Raw genomic sequence first — 14,045 nt, 5'->3', positions numbered from 1 at the left:
AAGTCCTATCAATGCAAAAATGGTACCGTTAAAAACTTCAGATCACGGCGCAAAAAAATGTGCCCTCATACAGCCCCATACACGGAAAAATACAAAAAAGTTATAGGGGTCAGAAGATGACAATTTTAAACATATTAATTTTCCTGCTTGTAGTTATGATTTTTTCCAGAAGTACGACAAAATCAAACCTATATAAGTAGGGAATCATTTTAACCGTATGGACCTACAGAATAAAGATAAGGTGTCATTTTTACCGAAAAATGTACTACGTAGAAACAGAAGCCCCCAAAAGTTACAAAACGTCGGGTTTTTTTTTTCAATTTTGTCGCACAATGATTTTTTTTTCCGTTTCACCGTAGATTTTTGGGCAAAATGACTGACGTCATTACAAAGTAGAATTGGTGGCGCAAAAAATAAGCCATCATATGGATTTTTAGGTGCAAAATTGAAAGAGTTAGGATTTTTTAAAGGCAAGGAGCAAAAAACGAAAATGCAAAAACGGAAAAAACCCCGGTCCTTAAAGGGTTAAACAGATTTGTAAATCACTTCTATTAAAAAAATCTTAATCCTTCCAGTACTTTTTAGGTGCTGTATACTAAAGAGAAATCGAAAAAAGAAATGCATTTCTTCTGATGTCATGACCACAGTGCTCTCTGCTGACCTCTGCTGTCCATTTCATGAACTGTCCATAGCAGGAAAAAAATCCCCATAGCAAACATGCTGCTCTGGACAGTTCCTAAAATGGACAGCAGAGGTCAGCAGAGAGCACTGTGGTCATGACATCAGAGGAAATGCATTTCTTTTTTTGGATTTCTCTAGTATACAGCCCCTAAAAAGTACTGGAAGGATTAAGATTTTTTAATAGAAGTGATTTACAAATCTGTTGAACTTTCTGGCACCAGTTGATTTAAAAAATAAATAAAAAATAAATAAAGTTTTCCACGGGAGTACCCCTTTAAAAAGCAAAAGGCCCAGTGATTGTAGAATGAACACAATTAAACAGTATGCTATTTTCTACTATAGTTTGTAAGTTCTTTATTTCAAGATCTTGGTTTAATACAATATATGCAGCCCCGACAGTCATCTGGATACTAAACACAACAGCACAAATATCTGTTCATTGCAACAAACCTTTCTGGCACCAAAACGCGATTGGTCAGAATAGCTTCTTAAAAAAAATATATATATTTAATGCAAAAAAAATTCTTTAATAAAAAAAATAAAAATAATCTTCCAGTTCATTAACAGCAAGCAGAGATCTAGAGAGTGGTAGTGTGGGTTGAAAAGGTATAGAAAAAGCTATATACCTTTTCATTACAATAGCCCCTGGTTTTAACCCTTTCAACTTAGCAGAATGGAAGTAAACTAATGTCCTGCACTTTGGTTTTCACAGTGTTATGTGACAACTCTAAACAATACAGTAGGATTTGGCGCATGCCACAATTTAGTTTCTCAAGGATTTGTACAGGATCTGCAAGACAAAATAAAAATAAATCAAAAGACACAAAACAAGAGCGTATTTGTCATCTGTATAATGTGGATGCAAATACCTTCATGTACTGTTCATTAGACCATCCACCGATTGGCCTATGTCTAATGATTAGAAAACAGGTCTCCGGTGTTTGCCAGTAGTGCGCCAATCACAAAGAACAATAGTATACTAGAAGAGAAACCATGGTGTTTTAGGATTACCAATAAATATTTTTTTTTTTTTTAAATCGATATATCACCCGCGCTGGAGGATAGTGTGGGCTATAGACCCTGCTGCGTCACTCCAGTACGCTTCCCTGTAAGGCGCACAAAAAAGGAGTAATAAAATATAAATAAAATTGGAGTACGCGCTGGGAAAGACGGCAATACAAAATGACAGAGAGCGCAAAAGAAACAATGGCCTACCTTCCAACTAGTAGTGCTTCAGTATGTAGTAGCAATATGGATAGTACAGTGACCCCTCCCCCGCCTATGATGGTCCCGACATGTGATCATTTTAACATACGATGGTCTCTCAGAGGCAGCATCAACATACGATTCTTTTGTATGTCGGGGCCATCGCATAAAGGTCTATCCAGCAGCGCAGACTGCTTCAGCTGCCCCCGGATAGCCGTTTACGGTGCCCCGTGTGGTCCGCTGATGATCACTTACCTGTCCTCGGGGCTCCGGCGCGTCCTCTTCGGGATCCCCTGCATCGTTGGCGCTCTCCATCGTCGTCATCATGTCGCTGCACACGCCGTCCCGTCATACAATAGGAGCGGCGTGCGTAGCGACGTGATGGCGGCGACGGAGAGCGAGGATGCCGGGGAAGCAGAGGCCTTGCCGGAGCATCTGGGACACCCCGGGGACGCGGCGACAGCGATGGAAGGCGAAATCCAGGGCAGCGGTGATGGTCTGGAGCTGCGGGGACAGGTGAGTATAACCTCCAATACCAGTGGTCTTCAACCTGCGGACCTCCAGATGTTGCCAAACTACAACTCCCAGCATGCCCGGACAGCCGTTGGCTGTCCGGGCATGCTGGGAGTTGTAGTTTTGCAACATCTGGAGGTCCGCAGGTTGTAGACCACTGTCCTATACTTTACATTGCACGGATCCCTCAACATACGATAGTTTCAACAAACGATGGTCCATTTGGAAGGGATTACCATCCTATGTTGAGGGACCACTGTATTCTGAAACATGAATATGATATTTTAGGTAACTGTACAAATAGTTGCAGGTTACTACTAAATGGGTGAATACTAATTTGCTAATTATTGCAAGTAAAATACCTGGTAGAAGAAATGCAGTAAAATGTAGGTAATAGGTTTAGAGATGAGCGAACTTACAGTAAATTTGATTTGTCACAAACTTCTCGGCTCGGCAGTTGATGACTTATCCTGCATAAATTAGTTCAGCCTTCAGGTGCTCCGGTGGGCTGGAAAAGGTGGATACAGTCCTAGGAAAGAGTCTCCTAGGACTGTATCCACCTTTTCCAGCCCACGGTAGCACCTGAAAGCTGAACTAATTTATGCAGGAAAAGTCATCAACTGCCGAGCCGAGAAGTTCGTGACGAATCGAATTTACTGTAAGTTCGCTCATCTCTAGACAGGAGCTTCTTCAGGGTCCTGTACAGTACACAGTGTCCTAAAAAGTAATAGAGTCACCCTCACCTGGTGTCCAAAGGAGCAGGTAACCCTGGTACAGGTAAAGTGTACAGAACATGTAATACCCCCCTGTACTGTAGGGGGCGCTACCAGACACCAGTCAGTGCATACGCTTCAGTAATACAGGGGGTTTTACCAGTGAATGCCCATTCTGATTGGCCGATTCTTCCAGCCATTGACAGGTATCACAGATCTGGACTGTCTGTACATTGAATGTTGAGTCTGGTTTCAACTTCTGATGGTCCAGAAAAGACCATTGTATGTTGAAACCATTGTATGTTGAGACCATTGTAAGTTGAGGGATCACTGTACTGCAAACTCACAAATTAATATATTTTATTATGTGAAGTATATAGGCCGAGATGTACCACTACCAGATAGTCTCCTAGGCAGACAAGCACGAAAACCTTAAACATGAAAGAACCTGTAAGGCTGGGTTCACACCACGTTTTGTTAAATATGGCTCCCGTATACGGCTGGGAGGAGGGGGCGGGGCTTAATCGCGGCGCCCGCACTCAGGAACCGTATTTAAATTTATGTCTATGAGCCGACCGGAGTGAACTGCAGCCTCCGGTCGGCTTAGTTTTCGGCCATACATTAGACATACATTAAATACAGTTCCCGAATACGGCTGAGTGCGGGCGCCGCGATTAAGCCCCGCCCACCCCTCCTCCCAGCCGTATACGGGAGCCGTATTTAACAAAACGTGGTGTGAACCCAGCCTAAGAAAGCTACAACCAACCTTAGTAAGGGAAGGGAGGAGAAGAACACTCCGTGTGTTATCTACATATGTTTCTTAATAATATGTGGCAGATGGACAGAGGGAGAGGGGAGGATATTTTGGATGTGAAGCGGAAATACTCAGAGATGAAAAAGCATCAGGCAACTATTAGGTCATGGGAGGCTGGTAGGAATGTAAAAGGAAGGAGGGGGAGATAGAGTTCACAACATACCATAGGGTAACATAAGGGCTGCATATGGACACAAAACACCACAGCAACAGATAAATGATGATACAACATTATGTATGTAAAAATGACTAACTCACAACTGTATTGTACTAGCACTCACGTACTATTGCATTGTACTAGCACTCACGTACTATTGTATTGTACTAGCACTCACGTACTATTGCATTTAAGGGGTTATCCCAAGATTAAGAGTTACCAGCTGATCTGTGGGGAAGGTCCAACCACTTAAGCCCCCACCAATCACAAGAACAGTGGTACTCTCTGAGTGAACGGAGCGTTAGCTTACATGTGCAACTGCTACTTCACTCCTTTTCTAGGGAACTTGCAAACATTGCCAAGTGCTGAACTCGGGGTAAAGGGACCATCATGCTCAGAGCTTCAGGCATCCTTATATAGTGCAATAAAACAAATGGTACCCTTGTAGTAGCGGTTTCGGTTTCCAAAACTAAAAGATTCGCAGACAAGGTTACGCCAAGTCCAGGTTCTGACAAACATAATGGCCCAGATTTATCAACCTGTGTGAGAGAAAAAGTGGAGTGATTTCCCATAACAACCAATCACAGCTCAGCTTTCACTTTACCAGAGCTCATTAGCTGAGCTGTGATTGGTTGCTGTGGAAAACCTTTCCACTTTTTCTCTCACAAAGTTTGATAAATCCTGGCCATTACGGCTGCATTGTATTGTAAATTCTGCTCTGATCCTTATTATGCTCAGCTGAAACAGGCCTTACACTGAGCAGAATGAGACATACAGCCGAGCGCTCATTGAGCTCCTGTGCAACCTTCAAGCTGCAGAGTACTAGAGAAGGATCCCAATCAAAGCCACCCTAAGTAGCCATTGGCCCGCAACCTTTTCGCTCAGGTGCATTTTTAACCATCTTGGGAGTGAATTGGTAGCCAAGATCTGACTAATCTCCAAACCTCCAGTCTGTTTGATCTCCGCACTTCTGCAACCTCTATTGACTGAAAGCCTATATCAACATTGTAGCACAATACATATATTGTTCCACAATCAGGGCCCGTGTGTCACTTTCTGAACGGTAAAGTTATTAAAAGAAAAAACACCTGCGATTTTGCAGGTAATCCTCAGCAAAGTTCTATTGTGGATTTTTATTTCCTTCTTACAGATTAAGTCACAGGTCATATTACATTTCTGCAGCACATTATATGGAATCTGTCAGCTGTAATTCATGTTCCAAACTGCTGACACTGTTGGATAGCTGTTAGGGCAAGCAGACCCATGGTACCTTTTATATATCTATATACTAGGCCTGAATGATATATCTCAATCGGAATCTAATCGTGGTTATTGCAGCCTGCAATTTGTCGACTTGGCTTTTGAGTAAATCTTGCGATTACCTGTTCTGTTGGCTTCCGGCGGCGGCACAGGCTCCTGGGGTGGAATGGGTCGCCAGCTTCCCATCTCCCCAGGAGTCATCATGTATGGGAGGGGATTGGGCTGTAGGAGGGGGAATAAGCTATATGAGGGGAAAGTCTTTATGAGGGGATTGGACTATGAGGGGAATGGCTGAATGAATTTCATATAGCCGTCCCCGCCTCTCCAATATAGCCCAATTTTCTAATATAGCCATCCCCATACAGCCCAATCTCCCCTCTTATAGCCATTCCCCTCATATGGCCACCCCCGCCTCATATAGCCCAATCCCCTGATATAGTCGCCCCCCTCATACAGCACAATCCCCTAATATAGCCTTTCCCATCATATAGCCCAATCCCCTCTCATTTTATATAGCCATCCCCCCTCACATAGCCCAATCTCCTCATATAGGCCCCCCCCCCCCCCCCGATACAGCCGTTGCCCCTCATGTAGCCCCCTCCGCCCCCGAAACAGCTGTTGCCTCTCATGTAGCCCAAACCCCTCAAATAGCCGCCCCCCCTCATTTCATATAGTCGTTTCCCCTCATAGCCATTCCCCTTATTTTATATTATGAAATGAGGGGAATGGCGATATTAATTTGGAGGACTTTGGAGAAGATTTCACCATTTATTATATCCCAATTTTTACCTCCATAACCACAATCGCACATTTTCCCCAAATTGTGCAGCCCTACTGTATAGGCTACTATAAAGTAAAAATAAATAAATAAATAAATTTAAAAAAACTAATTCTCTGGTGCCCTTCTGAAGGACCCTAGACATCTTATCCCCTATCCAAAGTAGAGGGGATAAAATGATCACGGGGGTCCCACTGCTGTCTAGGGGTGGAGTAACCCTTTAGGGTACGTTCACACGTACGCAGATTTGATGCGCAGGATTTTCTGCTGCAGATTTCAATGTAAACTAAATGACTGGGCACAGCTTCTAATCTGCAGTAAAAAATCCTGTGCAACAAATCTGCGCAGGATCCTGTACGTGTGAAAGTACCCTTAAGGTGCTAGGGGCTGGAACATCTCCTCACTTTTCCTTCCATCCCAACTTAAAGGGGTACTCCTCCCCTAGACATCTTACCCCCTATCCAAAGGATAGGGGATAAAATGTCAGATCACCGCGGTCCGGCTGCTGGGGAGCCCCTGGATCGCCGCTGCGGCACTGCGCTATCATTGCTGCACAGAGAGAGTTCGCTCTGTACGTAATGATGGGCGATACAGGGGACGGAGCAGCGTGACGTCATGGCTCCGCCCCTCGTGACATCACGGCCCGTACCCTTAATGCAAGTCTATGGCAGAGGACGTGACGACCGCCGCGCCCCCTCCCATAGACTTGTAGAGCTGTCCCATAGGGTACAGCTTCCAGTACTGTATACAAATTTTGTTTCTTGTGCTGTGCATACAAATTGGTTTCAACCTGACTGTAAACCAAGCAGGGACAGGCATATGAGGAGAGAAGAAGCATTGCAGCCTAAAGCACTTCGGGGGCTTGGGAAAGCCTCTGACACCGGAGAATAAAATAATTTACATCAAGTGTCAGAAATTTGGAACATGAATTACAGCTGACAGATTTCCTTTAACCCTTAAAGGACACAGGGCGTACATGTAAGCCCATGGGAATTTCGGTCCTTGCCGCGCGTCAGGTGATATCTATCAGCAGGCACCCCTTGCAAACCCCTGGGGGGATCCTGACGTACACCCCCAACGCTCCCTGCCCGCCCCATGTTGGCGATCGCCTCAAATCGCTGGTCAATTCAGACTGGCACATTGGTTGTGAAACACTAAGACTTTGTTACTTAACTCAGTGTTTCACAACCAGTTTGCCTCCAGCTGTTGCAATAACACAACTCACAGCATGCACAGAGACTGTACATGCTGGGAGTTCATGTTTTGCAACAGCTGGAGGCACACTGGTTGCAAAACACTGAGTTAAGTAACAAAAGTGTTTCGCAACCAATGTGCCTACAGCTGTTGCATAACTACAACACCCAGCATGTATGGTCTGTCAGTGCATGCTGGGAGTTGTAGTTTAGCAACAGCTGGAGGTTTGCCCCCCCCCATGTGAATGTACAGGGTACATTCCCACGAGCGGGTTTACAGCGAGTTTTCTGCTGCAAGTTTGAGATGCGACAAATTTTCCACCGCAGCTCAAACTCCCAGCGAGAAACTCACTGTAAACCCCCGCCCGTGTGAATGCACCCCAAAAACACTGCACAAAATAAAAAGTAAAACACTACATATACAGACCCCCCCCCCCCCTCCCCCAAATAAAAAAACGTCTTGTACGGCACTGTTTCCGAAATGGGGCCTTCAGCTGTTGAAATGCAACAACTCCCAGTATTGCCAGACAGCCACTGACTGTCAAGGTATGCTGGTAGTTTTGCAACAGCTGGAGACACCCTGTTTGAGAAACACTGCCATAGTGTATTTTTGTGGCGGATGCAAATCCCCAATTTTAGGCCTTAAATGCGCATGGCGCTCTCTCGCTTTGGAAGTGGTCCTATTTCAAGGCGACAGTTTAGGACCACATATGGGGTATTTCCGTACTCTGGAGAAATTGTGTTACAAATTTTTTGTGGGGGGGGGGGGGGTATTTTTCTCCTTTTACCCCTTATGAAAAGGTAAAGTTGGGGGCTACACCTGCATGGTAGTGTAAAAAATGTTTTACACTAACATGCTGGTGTTGCCGCACACTTTATTTTCAAAAGCGGTAAAAGGAAAAAAAGACCCCCAAAATTTGTAACGCAATTTCTCCTGAGTACGGAAATACCCCATATGTTGGCGTAAAATACTCTGGGCGCACAACAGGGCTCAGGAGTGAGAGCGCACCATGTACATTTGAGGTCCTAATTGGTGAATTGCACAGGGGTGGCTGATTTTACAGCGGTTCTGACAAACGCAAAACAATAAATACCCACATGTGACCACACTTTGGAAAATACACCCCTCACGGAACGTGACAACAGGTATAGTGAGCCTTAACACCACACAGGTGTTTGAAGAATTTTCGTTAAAGTTGGATGTGAAAATAAAATAAAAATTTTCACTAACATGCTGGTGTTTCCCTTGTGAAAATGAAAAATGTAGGATGAATAGGAAAAAAAAAAACTCAAAATTTGAGTAAGAACATACCCCATACTACAATGCTCAGAAGAGAAGGAGAGTCATTGGGCTTTTGGAGAGAGAAGGTGTCTGAAATTGAAGGCCATGTGTGTTCACAAAGTCCCCTGTGGTGCCAGAACAGTGGACCCCCCCCCCACATGTGACCCCATTTTGGAAACTACAACCCTCACGCAACATAATAAGTGTAACAGTGAGCATTTACACACTGCAGGTGTCTTGACAGATTTTTTGAACAGTGGTCCGTGAAAATAAAAAATTTAATTTTTCATTTGCACAGCCCAGTGTTACAAAGATCTGTCAAACGTCAGTGGGGTGTAAATGCTCACTGTACCCCTTATAAAATTCTGTGAGGGGTGTAGTTTCCAAAATGGGTTCACATGTGGGGGGTCCACTGTTCTGGCCCCACAGGGGACTTTGTAAACTCACATGGCCCCCGACTTCTATTCCAACCAAATTCTCTCTCCAAAAGCTCGATGGCGCTCCTTCTCTTCTGAGCATTGTAGTTCGCTCTGTGGAAGTAATTTACAAATCTGTTTAACTTTCTGGCACCAGTTGATTTAAAAAAAAAAAAAAAAAAAAAAAAAAGGTTTTCACCGGATTACCCCTTTAATACTGATCACAACAGCTGCGGCACTTGGAATGGATGATCGTATTTCCCGCTGGGCCGCGGGGATCTTATCATCCAAGATGGTGGATGGAGGTCCCCTCCCCTGCTTCTGTCCGTCCTCCCGGTGTCTTCTTCTCTGGTCTGCCTTCCAGCAGACCAGAGAAGTAGGTGCACAAAGAAAGAGAAAAAAAATTGAGGACACAGTCACTAAAAAGCGGACCTAAAAAAAAAATTCCCAGTAATGTTCAGTGGCCGTAGCTGAAAATACAGTAATGACGGGGTGCTAAGTCGTTAAAGACGACAAGTCTGAAATCCAGTGCATAGAAGAGAATACGCTTGCACTCACCGTCCTTTTAATCTGTTAGTTCACGGGTCCTCCGTGCAGCAGGGAGACATTAAATGCGGGTGCTCAGAGGCTAACCACCATTTTCACACACAGTCGTGTGCTTCTTCCAGACTTTTTTTTTTTTTTTTTTTGTGATATATTTAGAATGACAAAATAGTAAAAAGATTTTAAAAAAAAGACTATGTCAAGCTAGGTCTATAGGGACATGAGAGTTATAAAAAAGACATAAGGTCAATCCTATCATTTATACCAGCAGGGCCCTGTGCATCCACCTGTAGGATCCAGCGTGCCTCCCGTTCTAACAGGATATTGTGCCGATCTCCACTAGGGGGAAAATCTAACTCTCTCACAGCCACCAAACTTCATGGTATCTGTATTACCTCCATGTTCTTTTCGGATATGATTGATAAGCCTTGCTGCACCGATGCCTCTTTTTACTGAATACATATGTTCTCTGAATTGGACTGTTAGTCGACGTTTTGTTTAAACAGTCATCCCTGTAAATGTTGGCACCCCTGAAATTTTTCAAGAAAAGGAAGTATTTCTCACAGAAAAGGATTGCAGTAACACATGTTTTGCTATACACGTTTATTCCCTTTGAGTATTGGAACTAAATCAAAAAAAGGGAGGAAAAAAAGCTAATTGGACATAATGTCACACCAAACTCCAAAAACGGGCTGCACAAAATTATTGAGCCCCTTAACTTAATATTTGGTTGCACACCCTTTGGAAAAAATAACTGAAATCAGTCGCTTCCTATAAACATCAATAAGCTTCTTACACCTCTCAGCCGGAATGTTGGACCACTCTTCCTTTGCAAACTGCTCCAGGTCTCTCTTATTGGAAGGGCGCCTTTTCCCAACAAGATCTCTCCACAGGTGTTCAATGGGATTTTGATCTGGACTCATTGCTGGCCACTTCAGAACTCTCCAGTGCTTTGTTGCCCTTTCTAGGTGCTTTCATGATGCCAGATTTCATGATGCCTTGCTCACATTCAAGGCATCCAGTGGCAGAGGCAGCACAACAACCCCAAAACATCATTGACCCTCCACCATATTTCACTGTAGGTACTGTGATCTTTTCTTTGTAAGCCTCATTCTGTTTTTGGTAAACTGTAGAATGATGTGCTTTACCAAAAAGCTCTTTCTTGGTCCCAATTGTCCACAAGACATTTTGCCAGAAGGATTTTGGCTTACTCAAGTTCATTTTGGCAAAATGTAGTCTTGCTTTTTTATGTCTGTGTCAGCAGTGGGGTCCTCCTGGGTCTCCTGCCATAGCGTTTCATTTAAATGTCGACAGTTTGCGCTGACACGGATACTCCCTGAGCCTGCAGGACAGCTTGAATATCTTTAGAACTTGTTTGGGGCTGCTTATCCACCATCCGGACTATCCTGAATTGACACCTTTCATAATTTTTTCTCTTCCATCCACGTCCATGGAGATTAGCTACAGTGCCATGGGTTGCAAAGTTCTTGATAATGTTGCGTACTGAGGACAAAGGCAAATCTAGATCTCTGGAGATGGATTTGTAACCTTGAGATTGTTGATATTTTTCCACAATTTTGGTTCTAGAGTCCTCAGACAGTTCTCTTCTCTTTCTGTCGTTCATGCTTAGTGTGGCACACACAGACACACAATGCAAAGACTAAGTGAACTTCTCTCCTTTTTATCTGCTTTCAGGTGGGATTTTTATATTGCCCACACCTGTTACTTGCCCCAGATGAGTTTAAAGGAGCATCACATGCTTGAAACAATCTTATTTTTCCACAATTTTGAAAGGGTGCCAATAATTTTGTCCAGCCCATTTTTGGAGTTTGGTGTGACATTATGTCCAATTTGATTTTTTCCTCCTTTTTTGGTTTAGTTTCAATACACACAAAGGGAATAAACATGTGTATAGCAAAATATGTGTTACTGCAATCCTTTTCTGAGAGAAATACTTCATTTTCTTGAAAATTTTCAGGGGTGCCAACATTTACGGCCATTACTGTAATACCTTTGGCAGGGGCATATGATGTAGTATACAACATAAGTAGACTTACATGTGAGGAGTTCACAGATTTCATGGTAATGGCCACCTAAAGTACATGTGCTCTCTTTCACATTAAAACGGCAGAAATTACAGTGACCACATTTTTTATTCCCTTTTGGAAAACCTTTAGTTAACCAGTTCTCTTTTTGGTTCTTTTTGTTAAATAAACTTTTCTTATTATTTATGAAGTCCTTGATTGTTTTATTTCTCCTGTAGGTAACTATAGGCTTTTGATCTGCCACTTCTTTTAACTTAGGATCTTGCTCAATCATGTACCAGTATTTTCTGATGGCTGAATTCACACAGGCATTCATTCATTTCCATAGCCCTGGATCTCTATATTATTTTCTTCGGCTATTAAAGGGGTATTCCAGGCCAAAACTTTTTTTTTTTATACATCAACTGGCTACGGAAAGTTAAACAGATTTGTAAATTACTTCTATTAAAAAATCTTAATCCTTCCAATAGTTATTAGCTTCTGAAGTTGAGTTGTTGTTTTCTGTCTAACTGCTCTCTGATGACTCACGTCCCGGGAACTGTCCAGTTCCTATGGGGATATTCTCCCATCATGCACAGCTCCCGGGATGTGACATCATCATTGAGCAGTTAGACAGAAAACTTCAGAAGCTAATAACTATTGGAAGGATTAAGATTTTTTAATAGAAGTAATTTACAAATCTGTTTAACTTTCCGGAGCCAGTTGATATATATATATATATATATATATATATATATATATATATATATATATATATAGATATAGATATAGATATAGATATAGATATAGATATATATATATATATATATATAAAAAAGGTTTTGCCTGGAATACCCCTTTAATTTTATGTCAAGTAACTCTAGTTCTTTATTACCATAGGCATAGGTGAAAAACATGTTCACATCATTTTCTCTGTTAAGATAATCGACAAAAAGAGCAAAGTCCTGCTTAGATAGTTCCCAGACGATCAGCATGTCGTCTACGTAACGATGGTATGTTTTAATTCTGCTCACAAAAGGATTCCTGGTAGAATAAATAAAAATTATTTTTCCATGATTGCTCGGAATAAATTTGCGTAAGTGCATGACATAGGAGTTCCCATCAAACAACCTGATTTTTGCCAGTACCATTGGTCTTCAAAACAAAAAAAGTTATTGGTAAGAATTAACATTAACCCCTTAAGGACTCAGGGCTTTTCAGTTTTTGCACTTTTGTTTTTTCCTCCTTACCTTTTAAAAATCATAACCCTTTCAGTTTTCCACCTAAAAATCCATATTATGGCTTATTTTTTGCGTCACCAATTGTACTTTGCAGTGACATTAGTAATTTTACCCAAAAATTCATGGCGAAACGGAAAAAAAAAATCATTGTGCGACAAAAAACGAAGAAAAAACGCCATTTTGGGGGGCTTCCGTTTCTAAGCAGTACATATTTCGATAAAAATGACACCTTATTATTCTGTAGGTCCATACGGTTAAAATAATACCCTACTTATATAGGTTTGATTTTGTCGCACTTCTGGAAAAAATCATAACTACATGAAGGAAAATTTATACGTTTAAAAATGTCAATCTTCTGACCCCTATAACTTTTTGATTTTTCCACGTACAAGGCGGTATGGGGACTAATTTTTTGCGCCGTGATCTGAAGTTTTTATCGGTATGATTTTTGTTTTGATCTGACTTTTTGATCACTTTTCATTTTTTAATGGTATAAAAAGTGACCAAAAATAAGCTTTTTTGGACTTTGGAATTTTTTTGCGCGTACGCCATTGACCGTGCGGTTTAATTAATTATATATTTTTATAGTTCGGACATTTAGCCACGCGGCGATACCACATGTTTATTTATTTTTTTTTATTTACACTTATTTTTTTTAAGGGAAAAGGGATTCAAACTTTAATTAGGGAAGGGGTTAAATTACCTTTATTAACACTTTTTTTTGCAGGGTTATAGGTCCCATAGGGACCTATTAGTAAAAAGGAGATAAAAAGCAACAGGAGGTGCGCACCTAGTAAGGACCGTCTAAATAGATGGTACAAAGTAAAAGCAAAATGGGTCCTTACCCTTGGGTGTTTAGAGCACAACACCTACAGTAGCGTCTGGGATGAAGGAATAGCCAGACAGCTGCCACGAGGAACTTCCCGGGGTGACGTCAGTCTAACCGGTAACGAGGCATAGATAGAAAATGGAAAAGGTGTTCCCCTCAATGACGGCGCTAGTCCATAGGCAGATAGATATGCATTTATTGAAACATCAAAGGCAACGTGTTTCAACCGCAGACAGGGGTCTTCATCAGGCATCTTACCTGCTTGATGAAGACCCCTATCAGCGGTTGAAACGCGCTGCCTTTGATGTTTCAATAAATGCATATCTATCTGCCTATGGACTAGCGCCGTCTTTGAGGGGGAACATCTTTTCCATTTTCTATCTATGCCATAGGGA

The 14,045-nt window shown here is 42.2% G+C and overlaps 1 protein-coding gene across 8 annotated transcripts in view; it reads right to left on the bottom strand.

Annotated features, from left to right (window-relative positions):
• ACTN1 (actinin alpha 1) overlaps positions 1-14,045 on the bottom strand; it is a 152,343-nt gene that overhangs the window by 123,972 nt on the left and 14,326 nt on the right. Inside the window, exon 1 of one of the 8 annotated variants that reach the window (XM_056547044.1) lies at positions 4,525-4,644. The exons of 6 other annotated variants lie outside the window; for them this stretch is intronic. The gene's annotated coding sequence lies outside the window, so the exon portion shown is untranslated. Of the gene's footprint in view, positions 1-4,394; positions 4,415-4,524; positions 4,645-14,045 lie in introns of those variants that run through there. One more of the 8 variants, XM_056547045.1, reaches the window with a different exon arrangement.

This window comes from Hyla sarda, chromosome 11 (genome assembly GCF_029499605.1).
Source record: "Hyla sarda isolate aHylSar1 chromosome 11, aHylSar1.hap1, whole genome shotgun sequence".
Lineage (NCBI taxonomy): Eukaryota > Metazoa > Chordata > Amphibia > Anura > Hylidae > Hyla > Hyla sarda.
The sequence above is the reverse complement of the archived record's forward strand: the minus strand, read 5'-3'. Positions and strand labels throughout refer to the sequence as shown.